We start from the raw sequence: 7562 nt of genomic DNA on the forward strand, positions 1-7562 counted from the left end.
AACTCGTCTTTGATTTTTTTAACGAAAAAAAGCACCCATTCATATTATTTTTTTATTCAATTGTAATATATATTTATTAATGATTTCCATTGCTGTAATAACATTTTAAATAAATCACAGACCTTCTGGCTTCTGCACTCCCCCTGAGCCTGTATTGTCTAAAATATAATTTATCCTAATCATTTTCAAAAGAAATGTAATTTAAAAAAGAAGACACAAAAGAAAAGTTTGTCGGTGGAATCTGCTGCTTCTAGAGAGGCATGCATGTCACCATTGTTCTCACTTCCTGTAGGCGTCGACTGCAGAAATTTCATCTTTACCGTGCCCCAAGATGCTTCTACAGGTTGACGTAGAGTATCTGCATGATTCACACTCACTCACACACACACGCTCTCGCACACGTACAAATATGTGCATGTGCGCCAAGCCACTTAAATGTCACCCTGGAAGCTGCAGGGACTCGATGCAATAAATATAACCGCGCGGCTTCAAACACAAGGACTGTTGCTGGTAACTTCGTCTTGGCTTACAGCGCGTCAATGTCTCATTCTTGAAGAAAATCTCAAGACAAATGCAACAAAACATCACACCATGCATGTGCTGTGTGCTTTTACATTTTAGTCAGAAGGAGATGTTGAAAATGAAAACACAGTTGCAGTTTCAAGACCCGTTTGTAACGAGTGCTTCGGCAAGCTTCTAAACTATTATCATCGTTACTGAGAAGGACTGCCAGAAAGTAAAAGTGTTTCTGTGTTTTGTGTCTGTGTGCTTTCAACAGTCGCCATGTTAACAATCTGAAATGACTAAGCTCCTGGGAGCTTTCCAGGCTTGGACATGATTTCCTTTAGCCTCAGTCCTGAAAACGCTCTGTCTTTAAAATGACATAAACACTCAGTCAACTCAAGGAAGTCAACTAAAATGTACAAGAAAGGAAAAAACAAAACAGAAAGTACTTTGCACTTAAACTTGACATGCTGCATTAAACCACAATCTTATGCATTCTAAAGCAGGAATACTTTTAGTCACAATCTGATAGAGAATGTTCCTAACGTGGTTTGCTCTAGTAACAAAAAAAAAGAAAAGAAGAAGTGAATGACAGTAAATGGCCATTACAGCGCTCACATTCGGAAACTACCTACTACGGGTACTACTTACCAACCAGAGCTGACCTTTAGATTTTTTAACACACTTTAACACAGCCTACACTTAACCAACAATGATGACACTTCACAACATTTCATTGAAAACCATAGTTAACATTATACTGTAAATAAGGGAAAATAATAAATTTATAATAATAATAATAATAATAAATATACAGTATATATAGATTTTTCTCTTCAGGTTCCAAAGGTACTCTCTGTTCTCCTACATTCAATGATCACTGTCTTTAAGGTTGTATACGTCTTTTTTAAAATAAAAAAATAAAAAATCAAGTACAATATGTTTAGTTCATTTAATATAATTAAATATCCTATCAAAGATCATTTTGGATTACTCGTATCTGTTCAGGTGAAAGATTCTTTAGGTATAGAGGTGAAGATCTTCACTCGTGCACAAAAGTAAACAGCTGATTTATTACATCGGCTATCACAAATGATCCTGCACTTACTCGCGTTAATGCAATGGTGTTTAGTTGTGCAATTATCTAAGCTTAGTGTTAAACTTGCAATATGAATATTTAGAGAAAATATGTGTTGATATTGGTTTATTTGTGCCAAATATAAGGTGCCAAAGAAAGGTTTGTATTTTGATTTTGTGTGGACAAAAGGATGTTAATTTGACAATTTGACAAATTAAAAATACCTATATAATAATAATTTAATAACAATATATGTATATTTTAATAATGTGTTTAATAAAGTGTTTTAGAGGTGTACCAAAGGTTTGTTTTTATTGAAAATTTCACAAAATAAGTGTTTATCCAATCTTACAAACAGAGCTAAACAAACAAAACTGAACAAGTAAAGAAGGAAAAATTACCCCCTTATTAGTTAATTAGCTTTGTGCTCAAACATCAAGTAACAAACTTAGTTAATTGGTTAGTTAGTTAGTAGCAAGTGTGTTAGTTTGTAGCTATTTTTTCTTTTCTTTTAAATACAAGAACGCATAAATAGTACTGACCTGTAGTTAGTTAGTTAGTTAGTTAGTTAGATGGTTAGTAAACTAGTTAGTTTGCTGATAGGTAGTTAACGTTTAGTTAATAGTAATTGTTTTAGACCTTAACTATTTATTTTTCCAAAAAATCGCACTTACCTTTTGTAAGTTAATTTGTTAGTTAGTAGTAATGGTGTTTGTTCTTAACTATTTTTCTCTAAATAAAAAATAACAACAACACAAACCACTCATCTGTCTACACACACACACACAGACCCGTCACACCAGCAGAACACCGAAACCACTAACATTAGCGAAATATCTGTCATTTAGCAAAGCTTGTCGGTTAACTAGCGATGTTTTAATACTACCAGAAAAGTCCTAATAAACATCCTACACCTGAAGCGAAGCGGATGATTAAGAACACAGCTCCTAGCTACCATAAACAAGCCGTGTTATGACCCAAAGTTAGCGCTGCAGCTAGCGACTCGGCTAAACCCGCTAAATATCGCGAGCGAGAGACCGCGCGACGACTTACCAGGCAGAATAAAGTTACTCCCGTCCGTTTCCAATCATCACCAAACCAAGGGAAAACCTCTCCGTACTCTGGGACGACGAATTCTTGATTAATCTCGCGTGTATAAGTAATATTTCCCGGTCAAAGTCTTTAGTTTCATCAGAGACATTACGTCCGGTCAGTGTACCGAGCTGAACAAACCTTTCCTATCAAGCGACTAAAGATTCCCGAAAGTAGGGGGTTACCACGAAACGTGTTACTCAGCTCCCATTGGCTCGGAGCTCAGTCAATCAAGCTGCAGACCAATCTCGTTAATGTGAGGGCGGGTATATGCTGCTCTACTCCTTGCATTTGTCAATAATTTTTAGTCACCCTTATATTTGACGGCCGTGTGTGTGTGTGTGTGTGTGTGTGTGTGCGCGCGCGAGGGTCATATTTTGTTTCTCCTCTTAATTTTTTTTGTCCAATTTAAACGCTTAAACATTTAAACATAAGGAAATAATATAAATTACAATAGTGAATCAAGAAAGTTATTGGTATAAATAATTAACAAAAACTAAATGGACAAAATATTAAGTTGCTGCTGCTATTATTATTATTAATATTATTATTTCTTTGGGATCAATAAAGTATCTATCTACATTAATAAGTATCTCTCTCTCTATATATATATAAATATATATATATATATATATATATATAGGCATTTTAAGTTATATATATATATATATATATATATATATATATATAAACTTAAAATGCCTTTGCACTAGCTATATTTCATTCAACATTTGTTCTGTATATACTATACTATATGCATTATATATTGTATATATCGTGTTAGTTAGTTAGTACATGCAGTTTGGGTTCGATTCCAGCCTTTTGGTCTGCATGCATGGATTTGCTGCATGTTCTGCTTGGTAGGTTTCCTCTGGATACTCTGGTTTCCTCCCACAGTCCACAGACATGCAGGTTAGGTTAAATGGCTTTCCCAAATTGCCCATAGTTTGTGAATGTGGGTGTGAATGTTGGTCCTAAAAAAATGGGAATAAATAAAATGGTCACCGTTGGCCTCCACTGCCCCTAGTTGTTACATATATACAACTTCCAACCTCCTGTGCCTAAGACATCTATACCCCTGTACATATAATTCCTATAGCCTAATATCTTCATTTGTGATTTATTGTAAATACGCCACTTATTCACTTCCTGTTAGATAGTAACCGCATTTCATTGGCTTTGTAATTGTACTTGAAATAAAATAAACACTATGTACAACAAAAATATATCCAATCTTATCATGAAGAATTTCTTCATTCTTTTATACATGTATATATCAACTAATATTATCATCATCATAATTACATATTTATTACTTAATAACACCATGTGTACCTAGTTGATGCTGAATTACTGTTACTAACTGTATGTAACATAAACAACTAACAGGCATGTACATTGCCATTAGTGGTTTATTGTGTAACATATCAACTACTACAACTAACAAGAGCCAGAAATGAATACACAGCTACATTTTATTCCTTATTAAACTCAAAAAGCTACTACTGTATCTATTAACAAGAAAATTATTCTGATTATAATTTATTACACATTTCTCTAGCTAGAATATAAAACTGCAATATATACTCTAAATGAAATAGATGATCATATACACTTTACTGAAGCATATAAAGAGACTGTTTCTTGTTTCCCCACACCACCTTGTTCCACAGCTTGAACACATGGCCAGCCTGCTGCCCCAGTGTGTTGCAGTGTCCAGGTTAATCCTGTTGGTCTGAAGGTCCTATACAGCAAAGAAGCTCAGATTTCACTGAAATGGTTGCTTTACACAATGAGAAAGGTCTTTAAGACCGGGAGGTCTAGCCTGCCTTGCGAAGGGAGGGACTTCCCGTCCTCACAATCAGACAGTTGCCAGAAACCGTGGGTTACAATTTCACAAGAAGGCTGGTGTGGCAGAGCACTTAGGGACGCCGGAGCAGATCAATAACTTATTGATTGAATGTATGCGGAGACTTTAACTATTCCCAGCAGAAACAGCCTGAAATAAGCAGCTATAAATGCTGCCTCATAGGTCAATTTTATATACTATTATTTTAAGCACAAATAGATCAAATGTAGATGTATAAATATTTTACACTGACTGCAAAAGTTTACAGGATTATGTCTGCTGTTCTGTTTGTGTGTTCGTGTAAAGGATCAACAATGACAGTAGTCTATATACACACAATGTAATGTGATACACTAATGTAAAATGACAGAAAACAGAAAATGCTAAAGTCCCACTGGAAATTCCTAACACTGGATGAGTCAGAGGCTAAATATGGCAGTGAGTGTAAAGAGTCATGAAGCTCAGCAAACAGCAATATGGCAAGGACATAGGAATCAGGGCCAAGAGCGGAAACTATAACTCCTCTATCCTAGAGAACCCGAGATCAACAGGAAAAGTTTTAAATAAGTGGAAATGAGAACAGGATAAAGGGCAAGAGATTTCAAAAAGGAGAAGTGAGCTTTTGAGCTAAACGTTGTTTACAGTAGCTCAACTGACTATTTGACTATGTCCTCATAGTCATAGTACTGTTACACATAATGTTTGCAAGTAAATGGAAATGGTACAAAATGAGCATTACATACATAAACCTGAAATATACAGATGACTGAGTTTAGGGAATACATGCAGGTTACCAGAAAAAGAAAAAATACCCAAAGTTTCTTTTGTTTTATTGAGATTAAGATTAGGGTTTGATTTAGTTGTTTGATTTAGTTGTTTGATTTAGTTGGGGCCAGGGGTAGCTCAGTGGTTAAGGCATTGGACTACGGTTCAGAAGATCCCAGGTTCAAACCCCACAACCACCAAGTTGCCACTGTTGGGCCCTTGAGCAAGGCCCTTAACCCTCAGATGTATAATGAGATAAAAATGTAAGTCGCTCTGGATAAGAGCGTCTGCCAAATGCCCAAATGTAAATGTAAATGTAGTTGTAAACTTAGCATTAATTAGCTGTATTCATAATAATGTCAAGTCCTCACAAAAACAAAAATGTATGAGTGTATGTGAGAAAGAGATTAAACCATGAAATAATTAATAAATATGTGTCAAAGTATTTCATTTAAAAGCAACATGGGGGATTTCCATCCTGACAGCAATTATATAAACCTGGACAGTCTTCATATTCTACAGTAACAGTTGGAAAAAAGCTTGTTTTAAAAGATTTTTTATAATTTTCAAGACTAGCAAATATAATGAGGAGACAGTGACAGTGTGAAGTCATTTATTTTTCATTTGCATAGCAATTCAATGACTGTTACTGTTTTTATAATTTAACTGTTACCACTTGCAAAGAGAAAAATGCGTGCGCTGTCGGAAATGACTACAATTCAGATTAAAATAACTGCAATAATTTATAGCAATGATCAAACTATTCGAAATGTATTCAGATAGGAAAAGCTTCTTCATAAGATCCAGATGTCAAGATGGCTGCCATCCTTCAGTTATCACAGTACTGTACCTTTAAGATGGACAGCATCAGCACTGTGATAACTGAAAAAGGGCAGCCCGTCACATCAAGACGAGACGAGATGGTCCGTCCTCTCCTTCAGCCAAAGCCATATTATAAACATCAGGAAAAGTCACAACTATGTAAAGGACACATGACTAAGGAAAGTAATTAATCTATATACAGTAATAATTGAAAAAAAAAAACATAAAAAAGGTCTAAATACAGATTTTCAAGATTTAGAAATTTAAAAGTACTGTGCTAACCTTATTTACAAAGTAGAATATTTTATACATAAATTACTAAATCTTTGTGATCTGTTCAGGTCAGAATTACCTGTTTCTTTTTTGTTTTGTTTAAAAAAGATTATTTAACATGCTTAGAAGAAAAAACCTTCTATAAGGTTATAATAATCTGTTTGACTTTTTTTTAGCTGACTTTTTACGTACTAACTTACAAAAAAATATTAAACAAATGTGTTATAAAAGTTTTTTAAAGTATTTTTGTGTATATATATATATATATATATATATATATATACATGCATTACAGTATGAGTCATACAGTGACATGACACCTAATTCGATAATCTTTCCTGATTTTTATTTTTTTTCTACTTTGTAAAACAATGCTGAAGTCATCCAAAAATACAAATGATCTATTTTGAACAGATGATATTAAAATGTATCTGCTACTTCTGCTCTGTAAAGCCTTCATAAAGGCTCTAATCTGAGGTGCTGTTAATCGGTGATTTTTAAAGCTGGTAACTCTAAATAAACTTCTCCTTTGCAGCAGAGGTAAGTTTTGCTTTTAAATTCTTGGGCTGATCTTCATGGCTTTTATCAAGGCTTTCATCAAAATTTATAAAGTGACTGTTGTTGTTGTTACTTAATTACATCATTGAATATGTGTTTATTTTATAGTTTTTAAATCTATAATATAATTCTAGAATCTAGAAAATAACTCACTAAACAAAAAAACATTTATTTAGAAGATGTGTGCAAACTTTGGCCTTTTTATACAATGATAAAACAGATCAATTATTCTATTCTGTTATACCTCCTCCATGTCTTATTTGCATCAGACCTGTTTACACACACTTGCTAACAGGAACAACCTCAGGCATGATATGAAAACGTATTCAAAGATGCATTCATAATTGGTTATTATGAATAATTTTTTTCTGTTTCAGATCCCTAAAGTCGATATGACCCATAAACAGTAGGCTGTATTCATTGCTAGGTATCAAATAGAACATGACATGACAGACAAATAGATCGTGAAAACAGATAAAGCAATCGCATGCTCCATATCTTACAGACACACATATATACTGTAATATAAAATCACTTATCATCTATACTGCTTTATCCTGTATCCAGGGGAGTCAAGCACAGGGGGGAACATGCAAACTCCATGCACACAGACCCAGAGAC

The 7562-nt window shown here is 34.2% G+C and overlaps 1 protein-coding gene across 1 annotated transcript in view; it reads right to left on the reverse strand.

Moving 5' to 3' along the window:
- The window catches only part of jak1 (Janus kinase 1), a 49908-nt gene extending 46879 nt beyond the window's left edge, over positions 1–3029 (reverse strand). The window contains exon 1 of the mRNA XM_053499040.1: positions 2636–3029. The gene's annotated coding sequence lies outside the window, so the exon portion shown is untranslated. The remainder of the gene's footprint in view (positions 1–2635) is intronic.
- Between the last annotated feature and the right edge of the window lie 4533 nt (positions 3030–7562).

The sequence above is a fragment of the Clarias gariepinus genome, chromosome 6 (assembly GCF_024256425.1).
Source record: "Clarias gariepinus isolate MV-2021 ecotype Netherlands chromosome 6, CGAR_prim_01v2, whole genome shotgun sequence".
Classification (NCBI taxonomy): Eukaryota; Metazoa; Chordata; class Actinopteri; order Siluriformes; family Clariidae; genus Clarias; species Clarias gariepinus.